Genomic DNA, 14,919 nt, shown 5'->3' with positions numbered 1-14,919 from the left:
TTCACGTTAATTACTGGTATTGCTAGTGTTAGATGTTCATATCACACCTTCTTTATTTGTTAACAGAGAGCATGAGTGCTTCTTTTGGGGGATGTCTTTTTGCTTTTTTCATCTTAAGAATTTTAATCTGGTTTTGGAGTTAAATGGAATGGATATTTTGCCCAATGTTGTTCTCCTGAAATTTCCAGGCTAATCTATTTGGGAAACATGGAAGATATTCTCAAGAGACATTTCTTATTGCTTAGCTACTGAAACACCTGCTAAAGCTGAGCTCTTTTGAAAAACTGAAAATTATTTAAATGTGAAAAAGAGTGGGTTGATCTGGAAAAGAAACTTCTCAAAAGACTAAAATTAGAATGGAATGTGTTAGAAGAGAAATACTGGTGGGGGAGGAGGACTGAGGTTTTTAAAATAAAAATGCTACTGCTTAAGTAATGATCAAGGAAATTCTAGTTAGGATACTAGCTGTTGCTCCAGCCCAGAGCAATTCCTGAATTCAGAAACAGAAATTTCAGAAAAATATAAATATACAATACAGATTATTTATTTATTTATTTATTGAGGTAGTTCAAAGCAAGACTTGGTTTGATGAGTGAGACATTTGGGCAAATGCTGTTAGTATACCAAATAAATGGCTCTCCTTTTAGAGCAACTGATAACTGAAGGAACATGCTTTGCAGATTAAGTTCTGCTCTCCCAAAGTTGCCTGAGTGAGTGCCTTATCTGCTTGCAGAAAGCATGTCAACATGAGGTAAGCTTTCTTTTTTTGCTTTCAGAGATTTGTGTCTTTCTGTCTTTCACACTATCACTGTGTGTTTGGCTTTTGTCTTGAGTAAAAATTCTAAGTAGTTGTCTGAAGGTTAACAGGTTCCATGATGCAGTGGTTTTTTTCCTTTTTGGCTCAAATACAGTTCTACCACCTCTTCTCTTGCTTGGGAACTTTTTGTGGTACTGTAAAGTATTGGAAGATTTTGAAGGAATCCCATTACCTAGCAGGAAATAAGAATCTACATTGTATGTAAAATGGCAAGGAGCAAAGTCCCAAGCACTGGACAGTAGTGGGAAAAGTATCCCTCTGTTGGAAGATAATAGAAGACTTCACCAAAGAAATGACCCCAACTCAAACTGAGTACGTTTTCTTCCAGTTTGCAAGTGGGCTGTGGGTACACTCTACAATATCTATGGGCTCCTACTTTAGAGGTAACCCAAAAGGATGCTGGTCTTCCTTCAGGGTCATAGAATTCCCTTCCATCATGGTGTGGCATGCAGCTGTGCCACACTCCCCTCGCTGAGAATTCCTGCAGAGGTCGATGTGCTCCTTCCATCACTGTTTCTCACACCCACAGTGCTGTAGTGGATGTCAGGGTGCAAGTAGTGCCAGCAGCCTTTTCAGTTCCTGTACAGGATGTTTCAACCTCAGCTTTATTTGGAATAAACATTTTAATTTCGTAGGAAATTCTGTTCATTTCAAATCCCATTTCCCATGGGATTTAAACTTTTTCAGTCAGCTCTGTAAAGCACCATTCTAGTGTCCTGGGTCACAGAACCATTGTTCTTAAATCTCTTGGTGTTGGTCATACATTATCTCACTGAGAAGTAGCCACTTAAAGCAGAAATACTTATTTCCTCCTCCTGACATTTAAGTCTTTGTGTGTAATACTTCATTTAACCACAAAGAGCAAAATGGGGCAGTCTAGCTATCTTAATTTTAAATCCCTTGTTTTTATTCTTCTTAATTTTGTTGGATATATTTTATGCATTTTGGAAGTCATGGGTACTTCCTTTAGAGAGACTTGACTGCGGTATTTTGGTTTCTTCTCTATACCTTAAAAAAAAAAAAATCCTATAGAGCTTTTTGCTATAGGATATTTAAAATCTGAGGAGTAGGAAGGAATTGAATTTCCTGATATAAAGTGACTCAGCTACGGCTGCCTCCTTGTTTCGTAATAGATTCTCTGCATCTAGCTCTAACCTTAGCTGGCACTAGGTAGAGCTATCAAATGTTTTCTCAATTAATTTGTCATTCTTGCACAGAGTCAGTTTCTAAGCTGTTCCTCAAGGATCCTGGAACAGCTTTCTGGTTAGCAGTCATTAACTCCAGAAGTACATGACTCCATGTCATAAGGCGTCACTTGAGGCCATTTCATCTCAAGTTATGTCAATTATATGCCTGGCTAACAGGATCTCAGTAATAATAAGAGATTAGTTTGTTAATATTGCTTGCTTTCAGAGCATGTCTAGCCACACACACACCTGCTCAAACCTTCTTCACATAACTTCAGTCTAATAGTGTTGTTTCATTTCTATATGAAACTTAGATGGTGGAAGTGGGTTTTTTGTTCGGTTGGTTGGTTTTAGTTTTGTTCATTTGTTTTTGTACTACACAAATTAATTTTAAAGCATTTTTTTGAGCCTGAAACTTTGCTTTGTAGGATTCCTGAAACTGTGTGTCTCCCTTCGGGGTAGATTTTGTTTACAACTTGAGAAAATTATTTCCACTGAAAGCTTAAAAAGAAAGTTGATATTTGTGGTTATGTATGATGGAATATGTTGAAGTAATAATGTGGACAAATCTAATTAGTCCTGTCCAGGCAACTGAAGGCCTTGAGCTTGCTTTATTAGAATTAACTACTGCATACATGAAAGAAGAAATTTAATTCAAATTTCTATTAATCACAAATACTGTTCTGCCAAAGTGATTTTTTTTTAAGACATGCTGGTCTTCTGTTTGTTTGCCACAGATTTCCATGTCAAGGTTGATTTTGTATGCTTACATCTTTGAAGTTATATGTCCTAAAGTTAAACGCACATGAAAGTATTTCAAGTATTGTGGCCCAAATGATTTCAATTTAGAAGTACAAATCAAATATATATTTGTACATGTGTAGATGTACAAAGCTCCTAAAAATTCAGTCTGAACTTTCATTGTCAGGTTCACTTTTTTTCCATCGCGCAGCATTGTTAAAATACAGTTCTCGCTGCCAGTAAATGCAGCAGTTTCTTGTCCCTGACATCTCTTTCCCATCTGCCACTGGACATTGCTTCATCCAAAGATGAGGAGAGGAGCAGTGGGGAGAGCTCTGGCTGGAACTGCCTGTGATGTTCTACACATGTAAATGAGGTGTGGAAGGTCATCTGAAAGGACACAGAATTAGTTGTCTGTATGTGTGGCTCAGTACCTGTACTTCAGTGCTGTAGGAAACTTCAGTTTTGTGAGAAGCTGCCTGGCATAGCACGTCCCAGTACACGTGTTGTAGGAAAGAAGGATTAGCACACGATGAGAGCCTGTCCTGTAGCATTAATGGTGAGTAGGAGCAAGCAGTATGCCTGCCCTGAGGGCTGGACCTCTTGCACTCGCAGTGATGTGTGGACATGCTCCTCCAGCCAGGGTTACTGACAGCCCTCCCCACGTGTCCTCTGCACTGTGTGGCAAATGAGGGGGAAAACAAACTGTGGTGGAGTGGTTAGCATTTGGCTGGCCAGTTTTAACTGGGATTCTGGAGCAAACTTGTGTTTGTTCCTGTGGTTCTTGATTCAGTTAGGTTTATAAGACTGAGTTCTATTGAGATAGCCTTTCCCTAACTCTCTGTAAACCTATTTTATTTGCTGAACCCTAGCGTTGCGATGATTTGTGTGTCAGAAGTTATTGAAGAGCCCTGTGAAATATTAACTCTTGATCTGCACCACTGCCAGCCACAGAGATGCCAGCATGTTTGCTTTCAGGGCTTGGACCAGCCCTGGGGGCTGCCTGCCCATCTTCGTAAGGATCAAGGAGCCAAGGCAACACAAGCCAATGTGTTGTGGCAATGCCATAGACCAATGATGTCCAGTCTTTTTGTCCATCCCAGGCAGCATGGATAACATGGTCTCACCTAGAGAGACACAGGGAGGTACATGTCAGCCTCTCTAACAAGTGTTCAGACATATTTTAGGCAGGCACCTCCATTTGTGTGACAGTTGGCAGAGAAAATTTCATATGTGAACCGTCATTGCGAAAATACCTCACGTGACAGAGATACATACAAGCTGCTGTCCTGTTGTATGATGGAAGCAGGAAACGAAGTCATCAAATAATGGCCAAGTGATTAATTTATTTTTCTGCTGGACTGTATGTTCAGCTCAGGAGATGAACATCAGCCCTCCTTGATATAGAAATTAATAGATTCTCTTTGAAAAGAGATCAGAGAGGAGTGTGTTCCACTATGCACTGAAATGCAGAAGTATAAATGCTAGACTAAATTCCAAAATCTGAGTGTATGTAACGACAGAGGGGAAAATGTATGTAAAATGCACAAAGCAGACTTGCTGTCATGCTTTATTTTAAAAATCGTTCATAGTAACCTGAATGTTATTTAGAATGCTTTCTGTAGGCACTAAATACTGTTTATGAAGAAACTGTGCAATATTTCTATCCTTGAAAGTTGACAGGGATTTATTAAATATCTTACAGTGTTTCAAATAACAGTCCTAAGGTGTAACTCCTTATACGCTTTCATGGGAGGCAAGAAATGCGAATCCAAAAGGAGGTGGGACAAAGTATGGGCTGCACTGAGCATCAGTTCATCTATGTCTGTTCCTGCAGCAGTGTCAGACTCAGCAACTCTAGTGCTGCAAGGGGAGGTAAGCCCAGGCTTCCGTGATGGCAGAAGTTAGACCTTGAGTTCCTGTGTTTCCTGCACTGGAGGGCAAAACTGAGGCTACAGTAATTTGTTTCTCATTTAGTCCTTCATCTTCTATCTTTATTTGTGTCACCAGAGATAGGATCACTCTGACAGCTGTAAAATTTATAAAGGGGGGAGTAGGACGTTTCGGACACTTGCCTGCCTTATTTGTGATAAATGAAGAGCCCTATCCATGCGCAAAGGGAACTGCGAAACTCGGAGCCTGTGCTCAGTTCCAGCGCGGTGCATGGAAGAGTTCTGACCTTGCACTGTTGGAGACAGGGTCCTGTGTCTGGTGCTTCTCATGTTGCTTTTTTAAATCATTTTTTATAGGAAAGGTGTAGCCACGTAAAAGACTCCTGTGCTCTCTTTTTTGACTAAGAGCCTGTATTTTCCTTCCCACTGCTTTCCTGGATTTTGTCATCTTTACACTGTTATTGGAAGTGAACATTTTGAGATTATCTTCTGACTATGTAGTGTAATTACTGGCCAACCCAGGCAGCAGCTACTGACAAAGAGGAGATAATGTCCCTTTGAATGTCCCCAATTAGGATAATTCTGTTTTTTAGCTGTTCATTCATTAGCAAAGAAGTAAACAGTGCAGACAGAAGGTTGTGAAGCAGGGTGTTTATTCACTTGTTTTCTAGCCTTCTCTCCAGATTAATGAAATGACTCATAGACAGTAATAACGTGCCTGGGGGGGAGGGGGAAACAACCTGGAGGTGGGACGTGTGAGGCCAGATCTTTGTCAGGACACCCACACCTCCCCATACCTCTGTATATGACTTGATTCTCTCTGTTACATGTAAAGGATGGATCAGTTATAAAGATAGCCAAAACCCCCAGGGCAAAAGAATCAAATTGGCATCTTGTAAGTGCAGGTTGGTTTAGATGTGTGTGAAAGAAAATGATTGCTGGTGAGAACGTAAGACTATGCTATTGCTTATGAATGACTGTGTAATGTTACTGGTAAGTATTTTCCTACCTTCTCTTCTCCCCCTCTTTGACAACGAGGACAAATGGTGTCTCACGCAGGTGAGTAACGCCTGTTACAGTTCTGGCTCTGTGTGCTGCCAAACATACTCTCTGAGCAGTTTCTAAAATACTGATGCCAGACTCACGCTCAAACCCATGTCAGTCCGATGTGAAAGTGAAGACAGAATAGTGAGACTGCTCTGATTTCAAAAATACTCAAGAGTTTGTTGACCTTTTAGAGTACAGAACTGAAAGACTTGGAAAGGTTACTTGATTTCTGGGCAGAGAAGGACACTGAAAACAAAACTAGGTACCACAGATGCACTTTGAATGGTGGACCATCTCTTACACTTCCCAAGAAACACTCAGACACTCAGTGAAGATTATGCATCTGCTTTGAAACTGTTTACTAATAAAAATTGACTAATAAAACTTTACATAGTAAATGCTACGTGAATGATGAAGCACAGGTATATTTTTGTTTAACAGCAGGATTTTTCAGCAAGATTGAACAAACTGAAAGCAGGGCAAGAGAAGAATAATTATGGAAATTCTGGTAAGAATTAATTATAGCATACACCACCAGGCAGCTCTGATATGTAAAAAAAAAATAAAGTGAGAAGCACCTCTGTGATACTTCCAGGTACAGAAAATACTGCTTAGCCTTTGTATTAGATTCTGAAACAATGAATATTTCTAACTGCATTACCTAAAAGGAGATAGTATGTATAATGCAGTCTTAAAGACCTCTTTGATTATGATGGCTGTTTGTCCATGGGACTACATATCACATAGAAACCTAAACCCATCAGCCAGCCTCTAGTCTCACAACTGCTTAATTTATAAATTCTCCAAAAATTGGTATATAGCCAAGATGTTCTGCTATTTATTGTTACTTTATGTAAGGCTGTTTATTGGTGGCTTCTGTGTTATGTTCCATTTTGAGAGGAGACAGTATATCTAGGGTGGAGATTTAAGGCATACAAACCACACACATAAAAAAATAGTATGAAGCTGGAGAAGGAAGAGGAGGTTGTCAAAGCCTGTGGAGAAGAATTGAGGATAATTAATCAGACAAATTGAGATAGAGAGCAGGTGTGCAGAGGGAATAGTCTGATGGGAACAAAAGCCAGTGGAATGAAAATGAATGTCAGAAGAGGTAAGTGACTTTTTCTTTATTTTATAAATAGTGAACTGCAGCAATAAAAGTTTTCTTTGTCAGCCTGAATTTTTATTTAAAAAATAGTCTTATAAACATTAATCAAAGCAGCAACATTTTAGATGTTTTTGAAAAACAAATTATTTAGTAAAATTAAATTAATTCAATGCTGACCTTTTAAACAGTGTTATATGACACACGCACATACACCAAGCTTATAAATTCCAGCAAATGATTAAACTATTTTACTTGAAAAAGTAGTTTTTATAATAAGGGTAAAAAAGGAAATATATTAGAGATGTTAAACTAGGAAAAGAAAGGGAAATATAGGGCAAGGGCAAAACCAGTTTCCCCCTGGCATGTTTGTAAACCAAACATTGCAGGATTTAGGTCAGTATGGGAGGCAAAAAATATGATTTATATAAACCAATGTCAAACTGAGCAGTTAAGGTTCATATCTAAACAGATAGACTAAGGTCAATCCTCCCATCTCTGTGCAACAGAATAGTGTCACCTACTTCTCCAAGGAGCAAGAATGTGGCTGACAACCCCGAAGACCATCAGAAATGGAAATTCATTCACTGCTTTTGCAAAGAGGAGCAGCTGGTATCGCTTACTGTTTTGAGATAAGAGGAAAATGCTTTTTGATTCCCTGTTTACTTTGCAGTTCCTACACAGAGCTGTGAAGGAGCCTGTTGCTGCACTAAGGCTTTTCAAGTCTGTCTGCACTTGCTCTCTTGTCAGGGCAGGACTGAAGTATTTTCCTCACCACACTGTTTTTTTGCTCCCTTTAGGCTAAAAGACTGAAGGGATGAGCAAATAGGAAAGTTTTGCAGAGAAGATGAGAAGGTCTGGCTTTCTTAAATGAAAGAAAGTAGAATTTTTTGGATGAGTATTTTTTAATGCATAGAAAGAAACAAAAGGAAGGAAACTTGAGGGATCCAAAGACCGTGATACTAGAGCTTTGCAAATGGGATCATCTCAGGTGATAACATACCTGAGCTGATTAGCTGTGGTTAGGATACCAAGACTAAATTGAAAGCCTGCTTCTTTTCGTGTCCTCCTCCTGGCCAAGCTGACTGGGAATGCTAACTGTATTGGTGTAAAAACAGCTGCAGGAATAATGTTCTATAATAATAACAGTCTGAAATATTATCTGAGCCTACTCACAGTGTTAGAGCAAAAAGAGGTGCGTGCGTTCCAGGTATCTGATGTGTAGGAAAGAATGGTAATACAGAATCACAGAATGGTTTGGGTAGGAAGGGACCACAAAGCCCCCCCAGCCCCAACCCCCTGCCATGGGCAGGGACACCTCCCACCAGCCCAGGCTGCCCCAGCCCCATCCAGCCTGGCCTTGGGCACTGCCAGGGATGGGGCACCCACAGCTCCTCTGGGCAGCCTGGGCCTCATGGCCCTCAGAGTAAAGTTTTTCCTGATGTCTAATCTAAATCCACCTTCTTTTGGTTGGAAGCCATTACTCTTGTCCTATCACCACACCCCTGCCAAAGAGTCCCTCCCCAGCTTTCCTTCAGCTGCTTTCAGGCACTGGCAGGCTGCTGTGAGGTCTCCCTGGGGCCTTCTCTTCTCCAGGCTGAACAACCCCAGCTCCCTCAGCCTGTCTTCATAGGGCTTCAGCCCTCTGGTCCTCCTCATGACCTCCTTTGGACTCTCTCTAACAGAACTTTTCTAGCTACTGGGGAAGCAATCTACCAGAACTGTAGCAATACTCGCTTTTTTTTTTTTTTTTCCAGGATTTTTTTTTTTTTTAACCTTTTTAGTCCTTTTTGTTTAAAGTTAGATAAGACACTAGCAGACACTGGTCTGGACTGGTAGCTGAAGAAATTATTCTGTATGCAATCCTAGCAAGGCAGACTTGTCTTCAATCTGTCCTCTTTCCTTACGGATTTAAACCAAGACGCAAAAAAGGGGAGAAGTGCAGTGGGATCACACATGGGATATTTGCAAGTTTGCTTTCTCTGGAAGTTCAGTGAGATTTCTGCATGGCGGTGAGCAAAAGGCAGTCATCCCTTAGCTGTAAAAACTAGCCAACGTGGTTTTCCCAAGGTCATCAGTGTTCTCAAACCCTTTGTACAGCAGCTCCTCTGTAAGTAGTTGAATTTTGTACTCTTCAGTACCTACTAACCATACATTCTTCTCCTGAAAAGGAAAAAAATAAAAACAATCCTCCTTCCAGGCTCTGAAATCTTTCCATGATAGATGAAAATGATGATACATAGATGCTTACTTATTCTCTGCCATGTCTAGTTGTGAATTTAAAATGATACTGATAAACATTCCGGGATTAGGGATCTTTTTAATGGTATTTTTTCCTGGAGTTCTTTGGCTGTTTTTAAATTGGCCTCTGTGTGCTGTACTATCACATACGCTGCCATCCAAAGGGTTTAATCAGTTCCTTGTAACGTGGAAGTCCAGGAACATCTTTCCTGTATTGAAAATAAAAATAATTTAATCCATATGAATTTAGTACTTGTAAAAGAAGCAGACTTGACAGCTTCTGAGGGAAATCCTTTGCTTAGCTATAAAACAGAGCCACTGTATAGCTTCCTTCTGTCTGCATCAGCCCTAAATGAGATTTTTCAATACCCTTAAACAATCATTCTCAATGTCAGATGACAGTCTGAACTCCACATTCAACCTGTGGACATGGCATCAATGAGGCAGGACCTGCTTCATGAGCCCTTTACATTGGCATTTAAACCGTGTGAACTTGTAGTGAGGTCACAGCTGCAGGAATAGTAGGTTTGGGCACTTTCATCTTGCACTTCAGGGAATGCATTTATATTCTAAATAACATTTTCCTCTTATCCACAGGCAAAGACACATACGGAGTTTGCAGTCCAGTTGCATTTTAAAAGGTATGTGATTAGCTTTTAGTTTAGCAGTTCAATGTTCACTTTATCATCTGGTACAGTGTCTGCATTATCTTGTATGTTACTTAAAGATTGACCTGGTAATTTTTCATGCTTTACCCATAGGAGGATGCTCCCCTAACCCGAGCAAATAAATAAATAAATATAAAACCCATAAAGCCTTTATGTGTATGTTGGTAGGTCTTTTTTTTCTCCTTGCCGAAGGGGAAGTTGTAAATTCCTTCTTACTGATCCCACAGGTTAATAATGCAAGTGTTTAAAGCAGTTGTGAATCATAAAAGTTAACAAGAACCCACAGAACAACCAGAATAATTTCATGAGAAAAATGACTTTCACAGAGAAATCTGTTGTCTGTCTCTTCGTGCATGGTGTTCACCCTAATCCAAGATGAATTTCTTTTCATCCTTTAGAGATTTAAAAACTGAGAGTCATCTTTTATCTGCTTAGTAAGGATAAAAATGTGCCCAGAATACTCTAGAGCTGCTGTGTTCCACGTGGTCCCTTTGTGCTTTTTGTAATGTGCTCATAGCTCACCATGGGTGTTCTTACGTGGTTTAGTTTATTTTGTGAAGCTTACTTATTTTTAGAATAAATTATGCTGTGCTGCAGGGTCCCAGAGTTTCATGGCTATGTGAAGGAAGAAAAATGCTCTCAGAAATAAATCTTAAAAGAAAGAGATTGAAGGTGCTACCTTGTCCTACTTCTGCAGGTGTTAGGGGAAAAAAAGTTGTGTGGGGGGGGGGTTGAATAAATTTAAAACTGTTGTTTGCAAAAGGTGTCTTTCGTTCAGGGGGTAGTATCTCTATGTAATACATTGCAGAGGTGTACACCATAAACCAAATAAATTAAAGTCCTGATGAACGTAGACTTTGGGACCATGACAGCAGCAAACATTTCAGGGATCATCCGTGGAAAGTTGTACAGAGCATGGCTAATCCAGCCGTCAGGCACAGCCCTTCTGAGCGGCAGGCTGTCATTACAAGAGAGTGAGTGTGTGCATACATAAAAAGGTGTAGATGGATGCAGATATATAGATATGGACAGACACACACACATTCCCCAGCTAATGGACAAGCCATGCACTTGTAAGAGACGGAGGGAGACTGGGGGCACTGGTGGTGGCATGCGAGCACGATGCTGCCAGGCCCACGGTCAGTGGTGGTGACTGGCAGCAATTCCCTGCTCTTTGGAAGGACTAACAGCTGTGTTGTACATCCTTCACTTGCTTTTGATTCATTCATAATGCACTGATATTTTCTAGAGTACAGTTGTATTCAAGCTCAAAATTACTTTTTTATGATTTTGTTTATTGTGTTTTTTCTTTTTTTCTTTTTTATTTTTCTGTTCTGTTTCACTTCATTTGGGGGTAAAACTGCTGCTGAAAGTCATATTTGAAAGTTAGTTCTTATGCCACCATTGAAAATGTCCAAGTCTGTCACGCCTCTGCCATTGGGTCTGATCAGAACAGCTTTTCTTCCCTGGCCTGAGAACAGACTGGAGTTCTATTTTCCAGGCAATGCAGTGCTGACCAGCTGAGTACAGAACATCACAGCACCTGCAAGATGTCACACACATAACGCAGCAGACCTTTGTGTAGGGCTGAGGAGCGCTATGCCCCTGTTGGCAACAGACATTGACTTGGATAATGGCCGGTATATCTTTTTTGTTGTTTTCCACAGATTTCAGTTTTTTTTTTTTTTTTCTTTAACACAGGCAGTACTGTTCCTTTCAACATCTCTTACCTCGCAACATCAGAGGAAGTTACAATGTGAAATATTTGCTGTTTTCCTTTTAAATTTAATTTAAGTTTGAGTGTAGGAGTATGGATTTTAGATTGTGTTGTATTTTTCATGGTAAAATACAGGAAGCTGTGTGTGTATATGTATGTATGCACGTGTATGTATACATATTTAAACTTGAGGACTTTAATACATGCCACACCTATATAGGGGTTGGCAGGAACTGAATAAACAGCCCTGTAAATGGCCTCAGCAAGTGAGTGTTGTGTGTGCAGCATTAGGCAAAGGAAGGTGACTTTTAAGGCCTAGGCAAATTTGAAAAGTAATCGTAAGACAGAGCATAGCCTCATCTGGAGACTGTCACCGAGAGTTCAGCAAGTCTTGTTCTTTTAGCTTAATTCCCTCTCAAAGTGAATTAAATTCCCCTGAAATAAATGTGTGTAGGAACAGATCTGCTTAAAATACAGTATTTTAATCGGATTTAACTTGCTAGATAGACAACCAATAATTTTCCCCTTATCTTGAATAATTCTATATGCAGATAATTCTGTAGGGTGAAATAAATAAGGTTACTTTTTTATTTGACTGGATTTATTTGCAAAGAAAAAAACAGATGTTATGAAGATACAGTATTCTAGCACCTATCTGTTAGTTTCTATATACTCCCAACAGGGTTAAAAGCAAATGATTGTGGTTCCTTTTCTGCTCCTCTTTCAGTGACAATTTAACACAAGCAGAGATTATTATCTGGAAAATTCAGATAGTAAATTCTGATAGTCTTCCCCTCATACTAATCTGCTGTTCTTGAAAATAAATTAGGGTTAGGAAAGTTACCATTTATTATGAGTAATAAAGACCAAAAGGTTGCAAATGGGTTATCTACAAACCTGTTAGTGGTCATTTCTGGTGGACAGTTTTGGCTGGGAGGATTTTGCTGTCACATTTTCTCGAATCTATTTTAGCTGGCTTTTCTTTTATTGCTGCACCATAGCTCCAGTCATCTGAAAAGCTTTTCCACGTTATTCTAATTATTCTTTTAAATTTCTCTTCTCTTGCTCTTTTCTGTCCTCCTTCGGTATATTGCAGTCTCATCTTTATTAATAAGTACTTTGTAGCTTCAGCGTACTTTGAGGAACAGTAAGTTGTTCATCGAGTTCCTATTAGGCAAGTTGTACACCAGTGAGAAAAATGAAATTGGAAGAATTAAATGATTGCCTCGGGGGAGGTTTGTTGTGCAGACCAGGACTAGGAATCTATTTCTAACCTTCCATTTTGTGATTCAGGTGTGGCTTGCATTTTTCTTTCCTGCCTTCTCATCTTTATTTTTCTGACCTGTATTGTTGTCTCTTTCCTGCCTGCATAAATTCCCTCTGCATTCACTCAAAAAGCAGCTCCTCGGACCAGGGCCTCAGCTACATGGCTTTATGTGCCTAACCCAAGCTTGTTCTGGAAATGCTGATTCAGCACAGAAAGGGGTAGCTTTGTGGCATTGACCGTATTCTGTGAAAAGTGTTGGAAAATATGCTTGAGTTAGACACAGCCACAAGTCTTAACTAGCTGATGAACCTTCCCAGAAGCTTTTCTTAATGAGAACATTACCCTTAGATGGGGACATTTCCTGCAGATGTTCTTACATGGTTGTATTCAACTCAGATCCTGCAAAACTGCCATTTTTCCTGTGCCTGCTGTGATTGACTCAGAGGCAGGATCCTAAGGACTAAAAACCTGATTAGATGGCACTGTCACCTAGAATTCAGTCATGTCCAGCGACAAATCTTCACCCCTTTTTCTGCTCACTGTGCACTGAGTTAATGATTCTATTTCCTTCTGAAATCAGCTGTTGATGCTGGTATCTTCTCATCTATTCTTTCATGTAAGAAATTAGGATTATGTCTGTAGAGGTCCCCTCTGGTGGAATTTTCTCTTGAATCCCAAAGAGCTTTATAAATCATGTCAGGAGAAGTAAGGTTTTGAGGTATTCAGAATTCTTTTATTCATGTGTCGCAGGTTCACAAATCTAAAACAGGTTCCTGATGAAATGCAGCCTCTCCCAAGTAGTTCCTGGAAAACAGTATAAGCTACCTAACAGTTGAATAGCATAGTAGGAGTAAAAATCTCAAGTCTAGTTGAACTTTGTTCATCTGTTTTATCTGTGTTTCTTCTCCGTATAAGCAGAGAGAGTTCCATTCCAGAGAAGGGAGAGAAAACTTTTAAATACATTTCAAGGTCCAAACTCTGTGATACGTAAGGCAAGAAAAAGCTATTAAGTGTCCTGTATTCTGTCTCTCTTACTGTAAGACCACAAATATGAAAAATGGTGTGTGAATGTGGAGTTAACTCAGCTAGAACAAATAGGTCTCCGCTCTTAGTCAACCGAGGCCAAGGGGATGATTTCAAAAATGAATTGCAATTAAGACAAGAAGTGTGGAGAATGGAAAGTCTGGGATCTGCTAACAGGACAGAGCACCAGAACCAAGTCTGGTTCTTTTAGAGTGCAGCCTGCCATGAGGTGGCCTTGGTGGAAATGCGGGGAGGGTTGCATACAAATAACCACCAGAAAAAATGGCTGAGTGGAACAAGCACCTATCTTGTTTGTGTTTATACTGCTTTTCACAGAATGACTTTTAAGAAAAAATAATCTTGTATTTGACAGTAAATGTATAGATGTGATTTACACTCAACCTTCTTTTCAGGGCACGCTGTGAAGTATATATCCTTTCACAGAAAGCTACTTCAAGCTTTCTGTGGAAGTCAGTCTAGCAGAAAAAGATTTAAAAAAAAAAAACACTCTTCCCTATTAAATACTCCCTATTCTTATTAATTCCCTGTTAAATATTCCCTATTCACTATTAAAATTAATGGTAATGATAAATGGAGGATACACTTTTAGGAGGAAGGAAATTTTCAGTTCCCAGTTACCCAGTCTAAAGGTTCGAGAGAAGAGAAAGACCATGGTTTCTGTCTCGAGTGCAGTTATTGAGTTGTTATCTGGTGATTTCCAGAGTATAAAAATTACTTTTAAGGGCCTCACTAAAAGAAAAGTTACTTGACTACTGCAGGGCTTAATTCAGCTAAGAGTTGTATTTCCATTGTAATGTATTTTAGCAAACTGCACACTAAGCAGTACGTTGAAGGCACGTGCATGCCCAGGGAGAAATAAGGCAATATCCAGTAAGTAGCTGAGGTGCACTCAAAGCGAGCTGGATTCCTGATCACTACAAACAGCAGCTTTCCCATTCCTCTGTTGCAGCTGGTTTAACTAGAGCCTGGGACCCTGTTTTGCTGCCCTGAGTTAACAGAGAAGCATATATATACAGGCAAAACTGGCTTCAGGGGATTCTTGGGGGCAGGTAGAAGGAAAGAAACCTTTTGTTTCTTTCCGTGGAAGAGGTGGATCTGGGCTCTTCGTCTCTTCTGGGCTGCCTGAACTTCAAGCCTTTGCTGTTCATTTGCCAGGAAAGCGCCCATATGATTAGAGATTTGCCAGTAGCAAG

This window comes from Aythya marila (assembly GCF_965140915.1).
Source record: "Aythya marila genome assembly, chromosome: 10".
Lineage (NCBI taxonomy): Eukaryota > Metazoa > Chordata > Aves > Anseriformes > Anatidae > Aythya > Aythya marila.
Note: the sequence above shows the minus strand (reverse complement) of the source record.